Genomic DNA, 24,125 nt, shown 5'->3' with positions numbered 1-24,125 from the left:
CACACAAATTTTCTTGTACCTTGTTTATTTTCTTGTTCTATACCAGACTCAAATAATATTGTACAATAAAAAAAGGTACTATTTTAATACTCAAGCATAGCTGTTCGTGTTTTGAATAGTTTTAGAGATTTTAAATTTAGATCAGTTAGAGTTTAAACTACATTAGCAGTACAAAGTAGATAATTGAAAACATTATAATCTAGTTAATATTTTTATCGTAATGCTCTGAAATAGACACTGAAATTGACTTTCTCCATAAAATTAACATTGATAGTACGAACATAATGCGAAGGTAAAAGCCTTGAAAACTAAAGGAAGACATAAAAAATTATTTATATAGAATCTTGTTATATGAAAATACTTTGGTCGAATTCCAGTGAGAGCTAATGCATAAAATTCCTTACGCTCATTAAAGGCTTAAGGGTAAAATATAACAAAGAACACGTTCTTTTTTTTCCCTGATAAAGGAGATAACTTATTTCTTCTGAAAAGTTTCCCTATTATTACATTACATTTGAAACTAAATTTAACGCTGTTTGGGTATTTGTTTAATTTTGCAAAGTCAGATGCTACTAAAACTTGATAGAATATACATGCACTGATCGATGGGACGCAGGTTATTCTTAGAATTTTATTGCTTTCAAATACATAAATAGTTAAGTGACTTTTTGTTCATTGTATACATTATTAAATAACTAAATCCACTTTTCTCTCCAATTTACACTTTCTGTTTCACTTCCAATTTGTTTCTTCTCCTTTTTTATACATATAGTTTTTATGCCAGATGTTACAGTCGAAGTCTTAGCTAAATGGGCGATCTTATTTTTGAAAATAGAGATGACGTCACAATGTGTTTCCTTTTAATTACAAAGTGTAGAATGATATTTCAGTGATAATGTACAAGTTATATATTACATAAGTGCAATAACTATAAATTTTTAATAAAGATGCAACAACAGATACTTAGACAACAGCTCTTATGTTTATTCAAGAAAAAATTAAATCAGTCATTAAAATTTACTGATTTTGTTTAGTCAAAAAGCTTTTGGAAACTTGTTCTTAGGCAATGAAATACAATTAAAATATAGCTTGCATACACACATATATATAGAATTCAATAGCATAACCAGAATTTAGAGATAAAAAGTTTAAAATTCAAATATTTTATTTAGTGCATATAATTAATTACGCAAAAACAATTATACTTTTAAAGTCTATGCAAGAATTTACCTTAAAATATACAATATTTTATGTTAGACAGCCAAAAACGTACAAGATCGCTCCAAGTCAGAAAGTGGTCACGCTCTGCTGTTTTCAACAAAGACATTTTCTTCAGTAGCCTAATTTAAAACTAAACATTTCCGTGCTTTTGCTATTTGTTCAGTGGATTCATCTTAATAGCTTTTTAAGGTTAGATGGTCCGCAACGAATATGTAAAAGTTAAATGTTGTGCAATCAATTATATATATATATATTTGTAATAATAAAATTCCATAGTCAAGAATACACTTAAAATTCTAACTGTATGTTCTTTTCATTTTTTAATGGCGACGTTCTCTTATTTGAAAGTACGTGGAATTAAATCCACAGCCCCGTAGTGAAGTTGTTTTTCCCGCCTTTTCTACACGTACAGTTATAGAATGTTCTGGAAATATTTAAAGCGAACTGGATTGTCTGACGAGGCTGACGTCATTTCTTGGAAGCTCCGGCTTTCCAGAGGCTATAAAAGGACTCGCATAGGAATATCGGAGGCTTTTTCTTAAATGTCACGATGCAGTAAACTTCATACAAAAAGTTATTAGTAATTCTTTTTATTTACTCCGAATATCTGATTTTTGTAACTGCTTTCTCTCCTGAATAATAATAAATGGATCCTGTTTTTTAAACTTACCGTCTGATAATTTAAGCTACGACTAAATTTATGATTCTTCACCAATCTTTTATTCTGGACAAAAGCTGGTACATCACATATATATATGTATATATATATTCAAGAAGAAACCAGAACATGCATGGAGTACCACATGCAAATTCAGATTCCCAAAACAACGGACGGCACCAGTGCTGCGCAGAAAATCTATAGCATACCAAACTTACTCAATAACATAAACACGGCCATTACAGTTCATAAAACGTATGCAAATGATGATACAAAGAGCCAGATAGAGCATAGTTACGTAATGTCACAAATTTCATTTGATGAGGATGTGCTCACATTGATTTTTATTATTGTTACACACTTACATTACATGAGACAATGGCAGATTAACAAAATAGTATATGATACTGACAGTGAGAATTAAGGGTTTTAAAAGTTTTTTAAAAACGAAAGTTTATTTGCCCAAACTAAACTAGAGACTAGTATATATATCTTTTAATACTAGTTTAATTTGCATACTTACAAAGTGAATGATTCTAAAAATCTGAGGAAACTGCTAAAACCATAATCAGTTAGTTAAACTCAAAATAAAATCTTACATTTCATTCGAAATGCATTTTAACGTTATATGTCCAAAGAAGCTGAATAAACGCTCTTCCAGTTAATGGAAGCTTTTAAATCAAATTGAGCATTCATCAAGTACTCGTTTTACATAAATCTTTTTTTTAAAGGCGAAGTTCTCCAAAACCTATTTACTTTTCAAACGATTTTTAATAAATGTTCTCATATATAAGTTAAAAAATTTTATAAGCATTTGTGCTTGTATACAATAGATAGTACATTTTTTTTTCTTTTAGATAAAAGATGTCATTTTTCACAGCAATCTGTCTTTTCTGAAGAAGATTCTTGCTTGAATTCTTGTATTGATAAACATAGAAGAAAAGCGTTAACGTTTTTGAGGTTGGAGAACACGCTTTCAAGTAACAATTTGTCGATGACGAAAGCTTAATATGGTCTCTATCTTCAATACTGTCGATGAAAACGTCATTTATTCGTCGGAGAAAATGAATGTCTACTTTAAAAATTCTTTATCCAGTCTCAAAGGAAGCAGCTGACGATACAGAGACAAACGACAAAGCCCAGAGGCGCCACCTGGTGACAGAGTGACTGATAATGTTATAAATCTAGGATGACAATTTTCGATGATTCCTAGATACTTTTTTATTTAGTTAATTTATTACTGTTATTAGTATTTTTATTTTTCCTCAGTTATGACTTTTGGTTGGTTTTTTCTCCCTCCATCTTTTCTCTGCAAAACAGATTAATCTTTACAAAAAGAGCATATCTCAATCGATTGATCAGGAAAAATGTTCATATGTTTCATGGTAAGAATGCCAATATGTTCTATGCGACACCGCAGTGCGAAGATATATGGTGAACTTTTCTAACGATATATGAAAATAATCTCAGTAACGGCCACAAGAAAAGACAGGTTAAAGAACCTTGCCAGATAAAAGACATGTTATATAAACATGATAAATAGAACACATGTTAAGGAGCCATGACAAAAAAAGATATCTTAAGGAAGATACAGGAAGCCATATCCCCCCTCCCAATGTGTTCTCTATACACATGGGAAGAAACATGGGTATCCCCATGCAGTCAGCGCAGCACACAAGGATCAGGATTTTTCTTACAGTCTATCAGTGTTTAATGGTCTCATTCATTCTGATATGTGACAGCTTAGTGTAAGTGTTAATTAGTGTTTGGCTAATTAATTACGGAAAAGCACGCGAGAGTTTTCTTAAGGAGAGGTGCTTCTGTGGAGGACTTCAGAATTACAGATAAGGGGAGGGGGACTATGTAACCAGTCAGTATCATCGCTAGGTAAGAACCTAGACGTTTGTTTATTTAATTATGGGAAAGACTGTGCGGTTAACAAGAACCCGGAATGATACAAGCACTTTTCAAAACGCTTTCGAGCTCTATCAGCTTCACCGCTGGTTGGTAGTTAATCGCTTGGAGGACTACATACAAAAATGCTGTCCGATATCTGATGAAGGCAACCATTTAGAGTTATTATGTGCAACATATACGCCATTACATATACGAGTCTGGATAGAGATGTGGTAAAATATTAGGCAAAAAAGCAACTTTGCATCGGCGTAGATATTGAGCAAAATTCGATCGATTTTGAGGGCTATCTAATATAGGTCCTTCTTTCCCATAAAGAAAAAATACTTTATTATTATTTTCAAAGAAGGAGGAGAAAATAGTCAAATATATATACAGAAACCAGTCGGTGGAACAAAGAGAAAAGAATGTAACGCCATCTGTCGAGAAACAATCGTCAAAGAGCTAAGACATTAGAAATTTGAAAGTGTTGGGAAGAACTGAGTTGGAATTAACATTTAAGGTTTCATTTTTGCCTAAATTAAAAATTTTCATTGGCATTTTTCTCTTCCATGCAGCCACTCAATAGGAAAACTGGGATACAATGCCCCAAGGAGAGAACATTTTTGAAGAATAGAGTAAAAAACAACGAACATCTTACTGTAGATTAAATGCCAAACCAAGTAGTGACACATAGGAGAGTTTATTGTTGCGTAATAACACGGCTACACAGGGATAAAATTTCTCTATGAATAAGCAGTTTTACTGTATATTATGAAATTAGTGCAACAGTAATGCAATATATTCAAAACTGCAAGAAAGCTACTCTTATTGCATATTTTGATGTTAATATTTAGAGGTTAAATAAAAATGCAGAAAAAATCTAAAAACAAAACAAAATAAAATAATAATAAAAAATTATTAATTTTTTTTTAATCCAAAAGCGTGCCGATTTTATATTACGCCCAAACAGGCGTTTTTTTAACATTTTGTGTGTTACCTTTATTACATATCATGTTCTTCACACTTAAACAAATTTAATTCAACAGCAAAATAAATAAAAAAAAAAGAATATATTTTTAGAATTTCTGATACACAGTCTCAAGCGCTGGAGATCAATTTTTTTCCTCGTACGATGTTGTCATTGCTCGCTTTGAAATCGTTGAGTTTCTTAATCAAAAACTCAAATGCTTTAGAAAATATGAAATAGACAAAAAACAAATTCGGGCTTCCAGATGCCCATATTCGGGTGGAAACGTACTTTATTCAAAATGTGATAGCTCTAGGTACCGTTGTTTTATCACAGTGTGAGAAACATACACACATTTAATGCATATTCTTCATTATTTCATTTTTTAAATATAATACAAGGCGATAATACCTGGTGGCAACAATTTACAAAGCGATTTGCCGTTTATAGTGAATCAACGCAAAATGCCAAAACGAAATTAAAAACCCTTCTGGACAAACCGCCCTACTGGGCTAAAATTTTTTAATATTCCCATGTCTTTACAAATATCGAGATTAAAAAAATCTGTTTGGTAAAGACATATATTTAAAGACCAAATTATGCTTTGCATCATATATAAACATAGGTCACTTTCCTCCAGAAGCAAGAAACTGGTAGAACTGATGAAAAAAAGGAGGAGCTGTTATATTTTAAAGTTTCACTTTTTAAACACTAACATTTATACATTAATACTTGCATCACAATTTTTGCTTTCGCCACTGCCATATCATACAGGACTGGACTGCATTCAATTATATGGTTCCGGGAAATCATACCCGGGAACCTATTTTGGAAAAGGAACGCCTCCGAGGAGGAATTCCTAAGGGAAACCGGCTCGTATTCACGTTCAACATGAAGAAAACCACTAAATCGTCCATCCACCCTCGGGATTTGAAACCAGGTAGAACTGCCAGTCTTCAGCAATCTTACCGCTCGGCCGTAAGTTGGCTCAATGTCATACAGAAACGGTAACTGGTATAAATTAATTAAATCTATCATATAATTTTTATCTCATTATTCAATCCCATTACAAAACTTCCAGTTTAACCATTAAGTTACGGTAAGGCACGATATTTATAAAATTTTTAAATAAGCAGATGTATTGTCGCATCATTTGAAATATGTTACATAAACATTTGCAGAGGTACTCGGCAGTAAAACGAAATTTACTCATCCAGTAAACCGATGAAATGATGCGTCAAACATTTCAACTGCAAACCCTGCCACATAATACCGATTTTGCAGAATGTGACTCACTCAGATGTAACGCAGTTTGTGCGTGTTAGACCAACAAAAGAAAGCGAGTTCGCGTGCAAATCCAGAGTTAGCGATTCTGCTATGAAATAACTTGAACCACAAACTCATGTGTACGAGAAGGAAGAAACAGCATGGTAAAGTTATGAAATGAAAACCAACTTAGAATGAAAAAAAAAAAAAAAAAATAGGAGTGGTCACGTAAATAGGCTCACAAATGATAAAACTCATCCTCCGCTGGAATACGTATACAATGGAAATTTCGGCAACGCAATAAACAGAAAAGAAAATCTCTTTTAACGCTGTATTTCACTCTTGTCCAAAGCTGTCAAAGATACAATTGATATTCGTAATACGGACAGGATTTATGACATTTGTCTCAATCATATGCGAGATTACCCAAATAAGATTAAAAATGCATCGGGTATTAACGGTGAAATTCTTTCCTAATAAGCAGCTTTAAGGTGCTGGAAGAGGTGAGAACTTGCGTTACAGAATGTAGTTAATTACAGTTCGTGACTTTATCTCTTTAATTCAAAAGTTTAATTACATTCTTCTCAGTGTTTGGTTTAATATTTCGTATCCGCTTCAAAGACGAATATGCAATTAAACACGAGAAAAGTAATTGTTGCGAGCTCAGAATCAAATTTTCTCGGCTTTCGTTCGCAAACAATCGGTTGATAAGGAGAATAGAGCTACTATAAAGTATATACGGATAAAATATTCACGAAGAGGAGAAAAAGACTGGAAACGGAAATATTCAGCAATTCACTGAAACGTGTTTCTTTAACAGATGGTTGGATGCATATCATAGGAATAGAATAACTTCAGCGTCGGATTTATCATCTGGTAACGATGAATTCTAAGATAAATAGCTCCCTACAGTTTAAGCAAATAATCAATACAATCTCCTTAGAACCTTCCCGATGACTTGAGCTGCAAGTGCTAATGATTGAGTAAAACTGCTTAATAATGCTACCATCAAGTGACTGTTTAGGTCTTTAGGATACTGTAAATTATCAGTTTATACATAAATGATAGAACGTACTAAATTATCAGTTTATACCTGGATGATAGAAAGCTCTTTGGTGGTCGTCATTTCAGGTAGGAAAATGGGAAACGGATTATTTCCTTTCAATGGCACATGCGTCTTTTCAGTCAGCACCAAGGAAATTGATTATTTCCTTTCAATGCCACAACCACGATTTCATTACACATAAAGTAAAACCGATTATCTATTTCAAGAAATGCTAATATTATATAACCATATTAATTACGAATATTTTATTGCTAAAATTTAGCTTTCCTGCGATGAAACGCTTGTGAAAAGATATTATATGTTGAAAAGGATTCTGAGGCATTAAAAAAAATCTCTAATTTTTAATACAAACACATTAAAGGCGTAAAAGTTTGTAAGAGCGCCAAACTTTCAAGGACAGCAAAAATTTCGGTTTAAGAAAAGAAAAAAAGAATATAATTACAGAAAAAGTTAAAAATTTTCGAGCACAGTAAGCTTTATTTTAAATAAAAGTAATTTAGATTACATAAAAAGAATGTAATTAACGGAATGATGAATTAAGTGAGTGAAATTAATTAGGTTAACTGAATTGACTAAACAAAATTAATAAGGTGCGTCTGGGAAATAGAAAAGGGTGCGGCAGTGTTAGGAAGGAAGGAAGAAAAAAGCAGGCAACAGTTCTTATCCCCTTTTTTTAATTCCCCCCATCTACGTAAGGAGTCAAGAATCTAAATACGCTTTTGTAGACCCGTCCGATGTTGCTTATGGGACTAGAGTTGGGCAACTGATCTGCAATTAGCAGTTTGTTCACATGTAAAAAAGAAAAATGTATTTTATCTTAAACATTTCAATGCAAATTGCGTTTTTCATAAAGTAACAAAAGATTTAACTCGTAAGATTACAGAAAAATACAGAATACTTTAAATACTTCCCTACATATAATGCAATTATTCAGTAAAATTGAATTAATTATTATAATTTAAATTGAATTTTTAACCCATTAAAGCCCGATAGGAATTTGCCTCATTAATTATTTTTTAAGTCTTGTCAGATTCTTAATTTGTTATGATAATGGGTAATAAAGCTCTCATCTTCTATACATTAATATTCGATGAAAATTATTACATTACATACAAAAAATAATAAAATGTACAGCTTTCTTTCTTACATAAATATATACATTAACTAAACCATTCTCAGAATACTAGAATTTGTTTTCCATTGAAATTCAGTTTTACATGTAGTTCTATGGGTCTCACCAGCGGCTGACTGGTTAAAGCGGCCGAATGCTGGTGGTTCGACCAGGTTCGGATTCTATCCCAGGAGAACGGGCTAGCTGCATGTTTAGTTTTCGTGGTTCCTCCATGTGTAACGGAAATATGAACCATTTCTTTTAGAAAGTACTACAAGAAAGCATCCTTCCTCTTAGGTAGATAGCTATTGTGGTTTTGCCATATTTAAATAACCTAACCTAACTCAACACGCAGTTCTATAGAGTATAAAAAAGATATGAGTATCTTTTTCTATACCAGTAAGTTGCTTGTAAGCTTGTAAGTATGAGCATACGTTATAGAAAGAACTGGCATTTCGCATATACATCATTACTTGGAGGAGATGCCTTCCACCACTTTTGTTTATGATTATTTGTTTAAATACAAAATGTGTAGGAAATTTGTTACACAATAAAGAACTTTCTCATCATAAATTAATGAGAAATAATTAAATTATTATGGAAAAGGTCTTGAGAGCATTCACCTAAGAAAGATGCCTCTGCGGATAACTCTTAGAAATCAGATTATATTTGAACTGCGTATGGAAATGAACCAAAATACTACGAAGCCACACGATTCAGATTTTGAGATTCGAGATCAGAATGAAATCAATGATCTTATCCTTCGCGTTTCTAGTTGCCAATAGCTTAAAAGCTCAAATTCCTAAAACGAACTGGATTAGTTAATAATGGGAAAACACTTAAAAGCCATGTTAAGAGAAAGATGGCTCCATATAGCTTTTGGAAGGAAACCCACTTATTTACGCTGTCCACAGTCTAACCCAGCGGTCACCAACCGGTGGTGCACAGGCCATTGGTGGTCCGTGAAATCGTTTTGATGCTCCCCAGAAAAACTGAGACATTATTTATATTTCTATGAAGATTCAGTTTAAAAAATGACGAGTAACAAAACATGTTATGGAATATAGATTATATATATATATATATATACATTTTAATTTTAGCTACTACTTTTAGCGAAATGCTTTCTGAATTTAGCGACAATTTAGTTACTTTTGCAGGTGTATCTAGCGACATTTGAAAGTGAGAGTTGACATTCATGGATATGCTGCTGTTGTCAATAATAGCGCGAACTGAAACGCTCTTTCCTTTTAAATTACAAACATATGCTATTGTAGTCGTTAACAACACAGTTTTTTTCCTGTGTCAATAGGCAACTTGATGGATTTTTATGAGAACCATCTGCATTTTTGTTTATAATTGCATCACTGGAAGTTTCCATTTTTGTTTTGTCTAACTGTTGATCGATGGCGCCACTGCTAAGTCAGCGATGATTATTATGTTTACAATAATTAAAATTGGTGGCATAACATTTTCAGTTTATAGATATTGTTTTGCGTTTGAGGGTTTGTTCTTGCTTTTCGTGAAGTTCCTTTTCTGTGATATGGAAATGTGAAGCTTTCTGTACAAGAAGGTAAGATTTTTGTACTTTTCATATAATTTTTCAATGTGAACGAAATATGTGTATCAGTGAGATGTTAATAGTGTTTTAATTGTTAGTCATAATCAGGGGCGTAGCCTGAATTTCCATAAAGGCATGCTGCTGAACACCAAATGCTTCGAAAATTATATTAACAAATAAAAATTAGAATTACATGTACTGGAAAGTTGAATATTGTTTTTGCGTATTAATATGTTGTTTTTAAGGTCTTGTTCAAGTTTTTTTTTTTTTTTTAAATCCTTCTTAGTGGTCCGTCAAATATAAAATTATATATGTAGCGGTCCGTGAAGTTCTAAGGGTTGACGACCGCTGCTCTAACCTATTTAATCTCCAATCGCGGGAATTTTTCATAGTTTTATATGCAAAAAGAGATTTACATATCCTGTGAATACAGCCATTTTAATGAAATAAAAAAAGCTTTGTATACAGATGCGAAATAAATGTCTTTGATACATCCTTTATTAATTACAATAATGCTGCAAATATTCATAAGAATTATCATTGCTATTTTATAAATTAAATATATTTTGAGTTATAATAATTAGGTATATTATTAAAACATAAGTGATGATTTAAAGCATTAAGAACGGAGTTTACCGCTTTTAAATCGGTCAACTTGTTAAACATTTACAGATTGATTAAATTTGAAACATAAAGATCTTATGCTTTTCCTAAAGGCAAGATTCTTGAGGATTGGATAATTTCGAAACCCAATGGAAAATTAATTGAAAGCCAGTTTGGCATAATGACAACATTTATCACTTAGTATGCACATTAAATGCATAGTAGTTCTAAAGTAATGAAACAGTCCAAAAAATTTGGAAGAACCGCCTAGACGGTATTTTGGTTTGGGGAGCCTGACCGCCTATTAGGTGCCTCTATTCCTTTACTATAAAATGGCCACCAATTCTGGTCTTAGTAGTGGTCAATGCCGTTGTAGGAAAGGAAAAAAAAAAAAAAACTGGAAATTTTCTTCCGAAGACATTTCGAAGACAAAATTATAATAATAGCGTAACGTGATGTAACAATCCAAAAATTTTGGAAATATTCTGCTAAATACATTTCTAAGCTTTGCATCGTCTTACCAAAAATGATTCAAAATTAGTAACGCAACGATTCGGAAATATTTTCAATTCGTAAAATTTCGAAAATATTTTTTAAAAACCATTTTTAATGAAAAACGTTAGTAGCGTAACGTAATGTTACGATCCAAAAATTTTGGAAATATTCATCTAAAGACATTTCCAAGCCTTTCCTCTTCCCTCCGAAAATGATTCAAAATTAGTAGCGTAAAGATTTAAAAATACTTCCGATTCGTAAAATTTCGAAAATCCTTCTTAAAACATTTTTAAGGAAAAATAATTAGTAGCCTAACTTAATGTAGCAATTTTCGAAAAATCAAAATTAGTAGCGTAACATAATGTAACGATATGAAAATTTCAGAGATATTCTTTTAAAGGCAATTCTAAAGGGGAAAAATGAAGGGAAGGAACGCTTGTTTGTAAATTTATAATTTCCAGAAGGTACTCAGTGAATATACGAAAAAGGAATATTATTAGTAGTTATGAGTATGGTGTATCCTGAACCATATTTCAATGAGTACAGATTTGAAATTGAAATAATTTGGAATTACTGAATTTCTGTATTTATCTAAATATATAAGTAAGTTCAGCGTAATATTTCTTACTGCTCACGTATTCAGAAAATTCAGTGCGACGTGATAATAGTAAGGCCCTTGATAATAAATGTAATTAGTACATAATCCTCCAAACAAAGGCAACGCTTATATAGCGTTAAGTCCTACACAACTAGATCATTCAACTAACCGAAATGGTTATTTGAATATGACAAAACACTTAAGAGCTATCTGCATAAGAGGTGGGGTGCCTTCGTGGAGAACGTTCTAAGGAAACTGGCTTGTAGTCACGTTACACATGTGATAAACCATGTAAAACTACCATGCAGGCAGCCCGTTCGCATGGATTCGAACTCGGATCGAAAGACCAGTATTCAGCGATCTTATCCACTCATTGATCGGGAGCCAATTCTTACTAATGCTGCTCAGCTCCTTAGCCACTTGAGTAGTGAAGTAGTCAAGAGTGTGTCAGATAAATTAGAGATTATATAATTTGTAATTTACAACCGACTATCAAGCAAATCAGCTAAGTTAAGAATTCTAACTGTCAAGGTCAATTTATTTGTCTTAAAGGATTGATTACTTTTTATGTTCCCCATTTCTCTATATTTCAGTTGCATAGAATCATCTCTGAATAAAAGCACCGGAGCACATGAAATTGCCTGTAAATTAATTTCGCAGGAGTTGAAGCCCCATGTTTGAAGTTAAAAAAATAAAGAGATCCTCCAGATATTAATTACCGAGTAGGCAAACATGGCTTGATCAGACCTTCCTTATCCAGCAATTTTATATTGCTTAATTAAAATTTGGAGTTTATTTTAGCTAATTAATGTAGGAATGAGCGTGTGAAGGAAAATTAATATATCCATTGGACGGAGAAGGAGGGGGAAGAATAAAGAAAATTTAAAAGAAATTTACATGTATAAAAATTTCCTTAAAAATGTAGCTTCTCTATACAGGCAAAAACGAAATAATTTTGCCAGTATTCGAGTTTCATCGCGGAAATTTAGTTTGCATATATAGAGATTTCAGTAATTATTTGGTTTGCAGATGGATGTCTTCGTGGAGGTTTTTCCAAGGAAAATTCGCTCCTATTTATATTACACATATTTAAAAAAAAACACAAACGTAGTCAGCTCGTCGTTAGTAATTGGAGAACGGAGGCGTCGAAATACCAGCATTCAGTTGTCAAATCCACTTGGCCAATGATGAGCCATGTAAATTTTTTATAGAAATACTTTCATGGAAATAAATATTTATTCTATATAATAAAACTGCTTCATAGATCAAATGCTAATTTACGAAATGAATCCTAATTTGAAATTGCATCCGCAGCAAATGAATTTCAATACATACATAGAAAATATGAATTTACTGGCCAAAGCATAATTAAACTGCATGATACTCGCATGCAGAATATAAAAATATGGAGTACTGCATTAGTTTAATCAGAAGAATTTATGAGCAAGTGTTAAAAATAAGGTTTAAGCTATAATTTTATGCTCCGAACTTTATTGCTTATTCCACGATGAGACAGAATATGGATGATATATCATTAAATGGGCTGTTCAAAAAAAAAAAAAAAAAAAAAAAAAAAACAGTTGCCTCTGAAACTTTTGATGGAATTTCCGAAAGAGTTAAGTTGTTTTATTATATCTATTTTCATGACAAGAAAAATAAGAATTACAAACAAATAAGCTTTAAAATTTACATAGTACACAACACGCAAACACTAAAAAACAAAACAAACTAGAATTTGTAATATTTCTCTTCGGCTTTCGTTCTTTTATTATTTTAAATGACCTTTACTTCCTCAGGTGATATAGGAGGTGGAAATCAAGGAGGGGGGAGAATTCAAAATTGAAACATAGAGACTCGTGGTTTATATACATAACCAGTTTATAGATGTCGAATACATTAATATGGTTAGTTTCTCTTTACGTTCTCTATCCAAGTAAATCTGAAATCGTGAGATTTTTAATTTTGGATATTTTTGGACGGTAAACGGGGGATATCTTTTGTGAAGTTAAATCATATCACATTTGCTCACATGTTATTTTGCACATTATTATTAATGTGCAAAGAACGCAACTTTTTCCACTTAGATGATCCGAGTTTCAGTTAGGCCGCCAACTGTCTTAAGATGTTATAATTTACACTTCGTATGCAGAAATGTACATGGACGCTACTTGCTTAACGGAAGAATATCTTTGTGAAGAAATTTATAAGAAGAACTAGACTTTATCGATGTTACACTTGGGTAAAAACATGCAGGCATTTGGGTCGTTTTCTTGGGATTCGATCCCAGATCCAACTACTAATGCTGTTGTCGTAACCACTTCAACACTCGCTCACAAGTATCTCATATTACAGAAACATGTTACCAGAAACATATCTAAATGCATCAGTCCAATGCTAATATGAGTATCAACAAATGCCGGAGTTTTAAGAATTAGTGATTTTTCAGATGATTTGCCGATGTTTACGAAGATAAATAAATAACAAACAACAATAAACGTTCGCCCATTTATGTAACTGGAATTTCGAATTTCATTGCTTTTGAGTGTCGTTTCAGAAATTTTACCTTATGCTTTAAGAATTAACTAAATTTCACTGATTAATGAATATATATGGAAAAAAATATCGCGTGTGTATGTAAGAAGCTAGCACTTGCAAGCAATAAAACCAACCATGTTTATGTTTTCTGAAAAATTACGTCTGTTAATCGAAATATCTAGCTTGCTGCTGAATTTTGGGACACAGCGAAGAGAAATAGGATCATTTTGCTGCCCAGCCTAAATCCTTACAACTAAGAGTGCGTTGATGTTTAGTTTTCTCTTTACCTTTTGCATAATAATTCTTTTAAACCTTTGATCAGATATTTCATTGTGTCTAATACAACTGGCTCCTGATAAACATGCATAACATACATCAACAATGCGTGTAGTAAAAAAGGGAATATCAGATGCAGAGAAATCTAGGATCAAGACACCGGCATCACCGCTGTTTTTGGCGGTGCGTAACTGCGGAGACTGAACTTAGTACCGCGTAACTGGCACGAGTCCACCGAAAAATGTTGTTAGAGCCCAGCCGGTTCGAGCAGCAAGACCTGTTTCCGAGCTTTGACTGGCGTCCTAACGTACGACCTCAGCAGCCGGTGCTACAGACTCAACTTTTGGCTTGTTTAACACTATTATTGTACAACAATGCAAACATCTAGTGAATGCTATCAATCATGCACAGTCACTACTTTGCCACCGAACAATCGATAGTTTGGTAGAAGAGGCTTTTATATAATATATAAGAATATAAGTTATTTTCCTCTGTTTTCCTTGCTTGAAATCATCGATTAGTATCGAAAATCTCGAATCTTAAGTGCAGAATAAAGTACTCCCACACTCTTAGTAGTATAAAAAGATTTTTTTTTAAATTCGACTAGAAAAGCAGTATGATACAATGCGAAAAAAATATTTCAGACAAAAAGAAAAAAAATATTTCGAACAAAATAAATAGAAACAGAAAACTTAATAAAATTTAGATTGCTGATAATTTTCTCAAACGTTGAATTCTGTTTCACATTTCTATCCAGTTGCTTGAACCTCAGCTGCATATAAATTCTATTCAACTGTTTGAAAGTTTGTAAAATTAGCTTAGAAGATTACATGAAATTGTAAAAATATATAATGTAGGATTCACAATGTCATTATGCTATAATTTTTTAATAACAGCAACTATTGGTGCAAGTGATAGGAACCGTATGCAGGCTTTAATAGAATACATTTGCCTATACTAAGGAAATATACATATACTACAAGAATAAATAATAAATACATATACTACAGAAATAAATAATAAATACATATACTACAGAAATAAATAATAAATACATATACTACAAAAATAAATAATAAATACATATACTACAAAAATAAATAATAAATACATATACTACAGAAATAAATAATGAATAAGAACAAATTAGAGGAAAAAGCTCTTTTAATCTATTAAATTAATGAAAATTTTATTTTATGTATCACTGATTAATATCATGATTTTTCCTTTCCTCTAAATTTCTTTCCCGAGCTTACAATTCCAAAAATACTTAGGTGTTCTTATAGAATTATAGTGAATATGAAAGTAGTCTTACTCTTTTATTATGTGCTCAGCAGCTAATTATTAATTATGCCTAAAATTAGGAGCTACAATAAACAACAGACTTTTACAACAATGAAATATTTACCCTATCGCTTACCATAGGAATAAACAGAACGAGATAAATTTTCGAGGTTGTTGCTCTTTATTACCTTTCCCGATTTTAGTTTTAAATTAAGGGAAATACTTGTTTTTATTGCACTATAATTTTATGCGGCCTCTTTGTCTAAAAATAAGGAGAGAAATGTAAAATAAATGAGTTTCAGTAGAAATGAAAAGTATTTTTAAAATCTACAATTTATTTCCTTTAACTTAAAATATTCATTAAGATTTTTTTTTTAAATGCCAGAATGTACTAAATTGTCAGCATTCTTGGAATGAAAATAGATAAAATGTTTTCGCTATTCTTGAAACCCCAATATCTTCTTTCTTTTGCAAATAATTAAAAAAAATCACAAACCAAAGTAATTCTGGAATTATTTGTTAGTTTGTATACAATATTGTCTGCTTGCGTAGAGAATTTTAAAAGGAGTTTTTGTTTGATTTTAAGTAGCCCGTATATATGTTGTGCTGAGTATAATAGCTAAAGATAAAGACAAATAACCAAATGCTGCTCAAACCTATGCGTTAAAGCTGACGAAACTGCACCAAAAACTTTTGAAATAGTTTACGCTTGTTTAACCTATTATTTCAAACGTTATCTGCTAATAGGAAGGGATGTCATGGTAAGGGACTTAAAGATGATGATTTATATTTACGTTACATATGAAAAACAACAAAAACGCCAATGCAACCAACCTGTCCATCGGAATCTGAATCCGAATCGAACTTTCTGTATTCAGATCCTAAGAACTGCGAATTGGTCGGTTTTTTGAAAAGTTGTACATAGCTTATGGATGGAAAGTGTTCAAGGAATCTGAATTTTTTTTTATAAATGTTGCGGGTTTGGTGGTGGGCGGGAGGATGAAAGCAGAATAATTACCCTTGAAAATGATTCGATGGTTATTGCAATGGGTCAAAATCACACAAGGAGGGTGCTTTGACCAAGGCGCAAAGGAGGAGCACCTTGGTCAAACGCCACCAAGTGAGAGCGGTTCGTATTCACGTTACACATGGTGGAAAAACACGAAAAACAACCATACAGCCATCCCATTCGCCTGGGATTGAACCCGGTTGGAACTCCAATATTCACTGGTCTAATGGCTCTTCCTTCTGATTCAGTACCCATCAGACAGGTCATACAGGCGACATCATCGAAGAAGTTCGTAACTGTTGCTGAAAATTGGGTAGTTATGTATTACTGCAACCGCCTGAGTAGAAGTTGCCAAACTCTGGTAAACATGCGCATAACAGTTCTTCAAGTTATCACATTCACTGTAAGTTGCAATCCGAAGATTCATCGAATCATCTTTATTTCTTTAAAAAATCGACAGACTGCGCCAAGGCGATTGCGCTAATACGTAAGTACAGAAAACCGTCGCCTGTCACTTTGCGTGATAGGTCAGTTTATTTAATTATGACAAAGTGCTCGAGGGCTATCTGCCTAAAGGAAGGGATTCCTTCGTGGAGGAACTTCTAAGGGAAACTGGCTCGTATACACGTTACACATAGAGAAACCACGAAAACGCCCATGAAATTCGTTATTATTAATTTAATTTCATAGATTAAACCTTATGTCTATTTAAAGAAATAATGTACGTAAGTAACACTCGTTAACGCAATACTGCCGTGAGTATTCTATGAGAGAAATTATAAGAAACTCCACAATTACCATAATTAAGTCTTCAAATGTTTGTTTATGAAGCAGTTTGAGAAAATATTAATCAAACTGGGATATACTTTAAGCATATGTAAAATTGTAAGTCTCATAAGCAGGTTCCTTAGAAATTACGATGCGTATGTATTATTCCGTCGATCATGAATCGGTCGCCAAGCAGCGCAGTTTAGCGCCTCTGGATGAGCGAGGCCTAATTAATACGATTATAACATCTGCGCTTTCGTTTGATGTAACCCCGACTGATTCTGGATAAGCCACGATTTTTTTATGAACAAGGATATAATTAAGAGTTACTGCTGCACTTTTCAAAAACTACTTATTCATATACACGATATGGTCAGCTAAATGTAGGCGGCGAAACAATAACAGATCGGAACAATTATCTGCGGAAATTCTGTTCTCTAAACAGAGCTTTCGTTAAAACGAGAGGACCTAAAAAAATAGAAATCGACAAAAGTATTTTAAAGAAACTCACTTTGTTTTCCGAAAACAAAGTGAGTCGAATACTAATTGTTTATTAAATAAAGAGGCGTCAGGTCCTTCAGAATTCCCACAGGAAAGATTGGCGCAACCTCGGTAGGATATCCACCAACTTTTATGGCTCAATAGTAGCCAGCTTTCATGGTCGACGGATAATATCCCGTAATTACTGAAATTTCTAACAATTATTATAATCCAGGCGTTGAATCCTGGTTTTTTTATATCGGTTTTTTTGGCATACAATTTTGTACAGGAGAATTAAGACCGCATGTAATTTTTAAAGTGTATTTTAATGTCTTGTGAATACTGCAGCTTTCAGTGAAATTGAAACTTGGTACTTGTTGAAAGGAAGATGAAAGGCAACTCTTTCTCTTTTTTATAAATCGCCTACAGTCCTTAAAAATGCGGCAAGGCCAATAGAATAACATAATTCAATACATATATTTCGTCTCGGTCTCGTATCCCAGCAAACAGACTGGCTTCATGGGTGTTTTCTCGTTTTTAATCTATGTGTAATGTAAAAGTTCCTTTCCTGTCAGAAAATTTTTACAGAAGTGTCTCTCTTTAGGTACATGCCCCACCAGTGGTCAAGGGATCGCCACAGCTGAATATTGGTATACCGTCTTTTGAATATTGGTACTGCTGGCTCAATACTGGTAGGCCGTCTCGAGTTCAAAGCCAGGTGAACGGGCTGGCTGCAAGATGAGTTTTCGCGGTTTATCACGTGTAACGTGAATACGAGCAAGTTTTCCTCAAGAAGTCCTCCACGAAGCTGATTTGAAGTCGGGGTAAATTAAATCTTCAGCGGTTTTACGCACTCGGGGGATGGACTATTTACGCACTATTGGAGGGGAACTTAGCGTAGAAAAGTCTTTTTGGGGAAGAGCATATAAAATCGAATAAATCAAGAAAACAGCCGTTATAAATGTAATAAGCAGAATTCAAAATTATTACTTTTGCAAATTTTAGAGAACATATGAATAATTTTTAATTCTAAGAGAGTTCGTTATTGCATTCAAATACGCGTTAAGATAACCTAAGCATTTATTGGCTTAACTAAGCAGGAACATTCTCTTGGTAGCGAATAAAATTGCTATTGGATGCTAAAACATAATAACCAAGGGAGAAATAAATCGAATTTGGCGGTAGCAGCAGATGCCCTAAGGTCTCTCTATACAGTGTTTTTGGAAAGAAAACTGCTTGTAAGTTGAATAAATATGGTAAGAGTTGTATTTTTTGTGTAAAAATGCTTGCTTCTGAACCGATACCTATTTTTTGGAGCTATTAATATTATTTTGAAACATTTAACTGAAATATAGAAAAATTAACATATTTGAGGAATAACAAAATTGTTTGGGCATGAATTTAATTATGTAGCCGTTAAATATGAATTTCATTGCAATTTTACATAAAAGTATTTTTTGCCTTATTAATTGCAGTGTCATTTAATTGATCTAAATATTTTATATTTAATCTTTAAAAAGTTAATAATAACTAGCATTAATTTATTAATTTAAATATCATGATTTCTATAACCCAAACTAAATTGATTTAAATATTTTACATCTTTAAAATTTTAATTAAAACTAGCATTAACTTATTAACTTTAATATCACGATTTCTTATAACCCAAACGTTTCAACGAAAGTCTTTATCTCTTCCTCCTCCTCTCTTAAAATTAATCTAGTTCGGTTAAGTTATTTATTACGGCGAAACACGCAAGGGCTGTCTTAGGTGGGATGCCTTCTTTGAGAAATTAAATAAAATTGACTCGTATTCACATTACGCAAGGGTGAAAAAATTCCGAAAACTTTAAAGTAGTCGATACTTTCATTTACCAGAATAGAACCTAGGGCGAAATACCTATGTTCATTATTTACCCACTCTGCCGCTGGTGGGCTGGTTAATTTTAGTGCTTTTAAGTAAAGAGAAGAAAATAATCTGCAATAGTAATTTCCAAGTTGGTAATTTAAGACTAAGAAACTTCAAAAAGCTTAAAAGTGCAACAAAATTTAGAGTTTTCTCAGAGTAGTTATAGTATAAGTATATTCTACACACTTCGGTGACATTATTTAACATATTTATAGATAAGTAATGAGTTTGCTAACTATAATTCTAACCTCATAAATTAAAATTCTCATTTGCGTAAAACGCAAAATTGCATTTGAGTTCAAACCTTACAATACACATGATTTGAAAACAAGACAGAAATTGCGTATTATGTCAAATAAAATCAAGTAAATTTATTAATTAAACATCGATGTTGATTGGTTAGTTAATGACTCAAGACAAAAAGCGCGAGCAACCATTAAAAATTCAAATACCAAACCAGTTAAAGAAATACTTGTTATCAGTAATAAAATAATCATTCATAAAGTCAACTGTAAGAAGACAGGATTAAAAACTTAACAACAATCAATCACTTGCGACAGTAAAAAATACCCAAGCTATTTGAAAGAGTTAACTTAGTTTGCAATGATAAATACAATAAAGCTATAAAAATTTGTATTTGAATTTTATTTCTGCAATAAACGAACACGGAAATTTAAATTACTACCCTAAACATTCTTTCCGACCTGCTAAATACAATAGTATAATTTCCAAGGATTACGGCTTCTATGGCTTCGTTTCTTAAACCCTCACATACTCCTTTTATTCCTAAATGTAATACAGTTTCTCTTCATCATGCTAAAACCTCCGAAAAATGTAGGAAAAATGAATAATGGGACTAAAACGTCTGCTAATGATTACTAATTATTACATTAAACAGAAATCAACTTTGGTGTTCGTAGATGGAAAATAACACTAACTTGCAAAATCATCAAAATAAACTTCATACTATTTGAATTAAATTTAGAATTACGGTAAATCACGGGAAGGTTTTCTGCCTAAGGGTAGGGATGCCTTCGTGGAGGACCTTACGGGAAACTGGTTCGTTTTGACGTTACACTGGAGCAAAACCACGAAACTCCAACGGATACAGCCCGTTCGCTAGGATAAGGTTCAAAAGATTTTATTTATTTTTGTGGTACATGTGCTTTTATCATAACTACATGAACGAATAAAAGAAACTCATTAGCAGAAATGTTATTTTCTCTAAGGAGTCATGCTTAGCGAAAGACAAACCTCTATTTGAGAGGATAAACTTAGCACTTCCGTCAATTGTACAGTGAAACAATTTCTCAAAACGATTACAATGGGTTCGACAACTTGATTTTTAAAGTACATGAAGTTAATTTGCCTAAGAGAATAGATTCTTCCATGGAGGACTTTGAAGGGAAATTTAAAACGTATCCACGTTGCGCATGCAAGGCCGTGTACGCAAGCCCTTGCCGGAATTCGTACTCGGCACAGAAACTTTCATTCATGTACAGTTGGCCTTTGAGCTGCTTCAGATAACAATAATTTTTATTAAATAGTACCAATATTTAGATGCTGAAAACTTGCATTTATAAATTCAAAAGTACTTTCCTTCGCGCTGAAAGCGGAATTCTGAACATGATCAGTATCGATTTCTGGAAAAAACGGGTTTAGGAATTTATTGAGAGACAAAACGCAAACTAAAGCTATGTAAAATATGCTTCGCTGATAAACTTCTGCGAAACGAAGACAACTCTATCATTCACTACGCATTTCTAAACATAAATTAAATTATTTGCTTTATAAAATACCTGAAATCTAACTAATCAGCATCAATTTCAACGAAACATCTTTTTAAGAGACATTTTAAAAGCAAATTTTCAGGCACTATTTTAGGATGCAGAACTAGTGCGAATGTGGTAAAATTTAAAATACACAATTCTGACATACTGATTTACAAACGTTATATTAATACTAACATTATTATTAGACGGACATATTGTATTTATTGTGATATTTATGACTATAAAAACTAACTTAACTTGATTAATAATCTTTATTATTCAAACACAAATACTTTATGAAATAACTTCAATACTGAATGAAAATAATGCCGTTAATTAAGTACTTTTATTATTAACATTAACTTCTTTTATTAGAAACGGAACCATATCCAATAACATTTCAAGAATGCTTGGTTTTAATATCCCTTTTGAGTTTAAAAGAAAATCGCCTTAACCCAATGAAAAAGTTTTGAAAATTTCTGGGAATTTTTAAATATAAAATTATGCATGTGTCGATGAACGGAGACAAAATATTTTAAGTGTCTGGGAAAAAGTTTTTAAGAATGATATTTTGCATGAAACAATTAAATTGTGATTTAGATAAGGGGTGGAATTTTTATGACTGGTTTTTGATATCAGGAAAATTCATTTCGACATGAATATAGTTACAAACACGCTAAACCCTTTATTTCATATCAGACACATTTATGCGGCAATTTCTTATATGTTCGATAAGTGTGATTTTGTGCAGCATTAAACTCTTTTTTTTTTTTTTAATTTTGTACTGGCTTGGTTACTCTTTAAAAAGGCAAAACATTAAATTTTCTACTGTGAAATATAATATTTTAAGGTTCAATAAAAAATAATCATTGATGGTCAATTTAAACATTTATTTAATATATTATAAGCATTGTAAAATTTTTAAGTTCTACAAACGCAGTCTGAAATAATCATTGAGTATGGTTTCAAAAGAAATATTTGAAAATAACTTACCCGTGACGAATTCGCCTTTTATTAAAATAAAAGTTAAATGAAATTTAAACTTTCCTTTTAAGTCAGTTTATTAATTGTTTTTCACGCTGAATAATTTAATTTATGCGCAGCTCTCGCTGGAAATGAAGTATCACCAAATTGCGCTTTCACGCGCCTGATTCGCAAACTCAACAAAAAAAGTGACTGAAACACTTCAGAACTCCTAAACTCGCGCCAGTTGAAAACACGACTGATCCCTGTTGCTACCAACAGGCCAATACTTGCCTCGATATTATGCTCAGTCCAGCTGGCCTCTTGATTCTCATGACTTCTACTACTGCCATCTATCGGGCACCGCTGCACATGAGATGAGCGGATTTCTTGCCCACTCGCAGCCGTCGGTGCCTATCAAACGGCAGTGCCGCAGGGCCTGGTCAGCTGCGTATTGAGAGGACAAATAAATCAGCGCGGTTGGCCACTTGGAGGTAAAGGGTGCGATAATGTTTCTTGCCTAAGGCGGCCTTCTCCAGTTTTGCGATTCAGGAGAAAATGAATTTAATCACAAGCACGCCGTTTCTCCAGTTTTATTCCGGTAATATCTGAATTATAGACCTGCTCTGACATATGTAATTTATGAAATAATTTTTTCATTTACTGAGGTAGTTTCACTGTTACTCAGATATCGATATCATTATTCGCAGTTTCTAAAGAAAAAAAAAAAATCTGTTATTATAGTAAATATTTTAAATTAATTAGAGAGCAAGTTCTCGCAGCCTCATCATTTGTTTTAAGAATAAATTACATCCTGAGCCAAAAGACTGCATGCGTTTCAAAATTACGCCCTTAAATTCGTATGGCAATGCTATAAAATTAAGGTTTTGTTTATTAGGCAGATCTAGCTGAAAAATGGGAATTCATAATTATCAGAGAACTGGTGTGGCCCATATCACTTTCTCTGACCTAATCAGAACCAGCACGCGAATATCGTATCGAGGAGCGCGTTTATCGTTGGCAGGAACATTGAGTATCACACAGGACATGACGTTGCCCAATTCCGCTCCAATTTTGAAGGAGACCGGAAAACGGGTCCGAAGGTTTCTCACTTTTCTTCCGCTATCACCAATTCACACAAGAGGGTTTTTAGCTCGTCGTGTATATTTTGAGTGCCCCCATGCCGCACAGACACTATACATTTACAAACATCCATGTGTTCTCTAAGATTAGAATACGGGCTCTTCGATATGGCAGTCAGCTTCACTAACCACTATAGCGTCTGGGTGGCATCAGTGAATTAAATATTTTATTACAAATTTAGTTTGCTGCATGTGAACTTTTCAGCTGCATAAAGTACTAGTAAATAGTATAACTCAATAACAGATAAATAAACTAGATCGCTGTACTATTAATTTAGCATATTATTTTAAAATTCAGTGAAATAATTATTATTTACATTTAATCATATCATTACATTATATTCCCACTGGAAACGAGATTAACATGTTAAATCTCTTTGATAACAAATTTTGGTTGTTCACAAGTCACCAAAGATTTGATATTCTGAATAATATTTTGCCGTAATTAGATAATACAATCCAGTCCATTCTGAAAAATAAGAACAAAAATAAGAACAAATTGGTTCGGTCTCACTGGCCGCTAAACCGGACATTCATTAAAAAAAG

The 24,125-nt window shown here is 32.7% G+C and overlaps 1 pseudogene across 10 annotated transcripts in view; it reads right to left on the bottom strand.

The window, feature by feature from the left end:
• Nucleotides 1-22,718, bottom strand: part of LOC118194988 (toll-like receptor Tollo pseudogene) — a 549,242-nt pseudogene extending 526,524 nt beyond the window's left edge. For all 10 annotated transcript variants that reach the window (XR_015039118.1, XR_015039121.1, XR_015039127.1 and 7 more), the window contains exon 1: nucleotides 22,468-22,718. The product of XR_015039118.1 is annotated as a toll-like receptor Tollo pseudogene, transcript variant X1 (transcript). The remainder of the gene's footprint in view (nucleotides 1-22,467) is intronic.
• Between the last annotated feature and the right edge of the window lie 1,407 nt (nucleotides 22,719-24,125).

Source organism: Stegodyphus dumicola, chromosome X2, assembly GCF_044657685.1.
Source record: "Stegodyphus dumicola isolate Sdum_Otavi_A_Nest chromosome X2, ASM4465768v1".
NCBI lineage: Eukaryota > Metazoa > Arthropoda > Arachnida > Araneae > Eresidae > Stegodyphus > Stegodyphus dumicola.
This window is presented reverse-complemented; position numbering and strand designations above follow the sequence as displayed.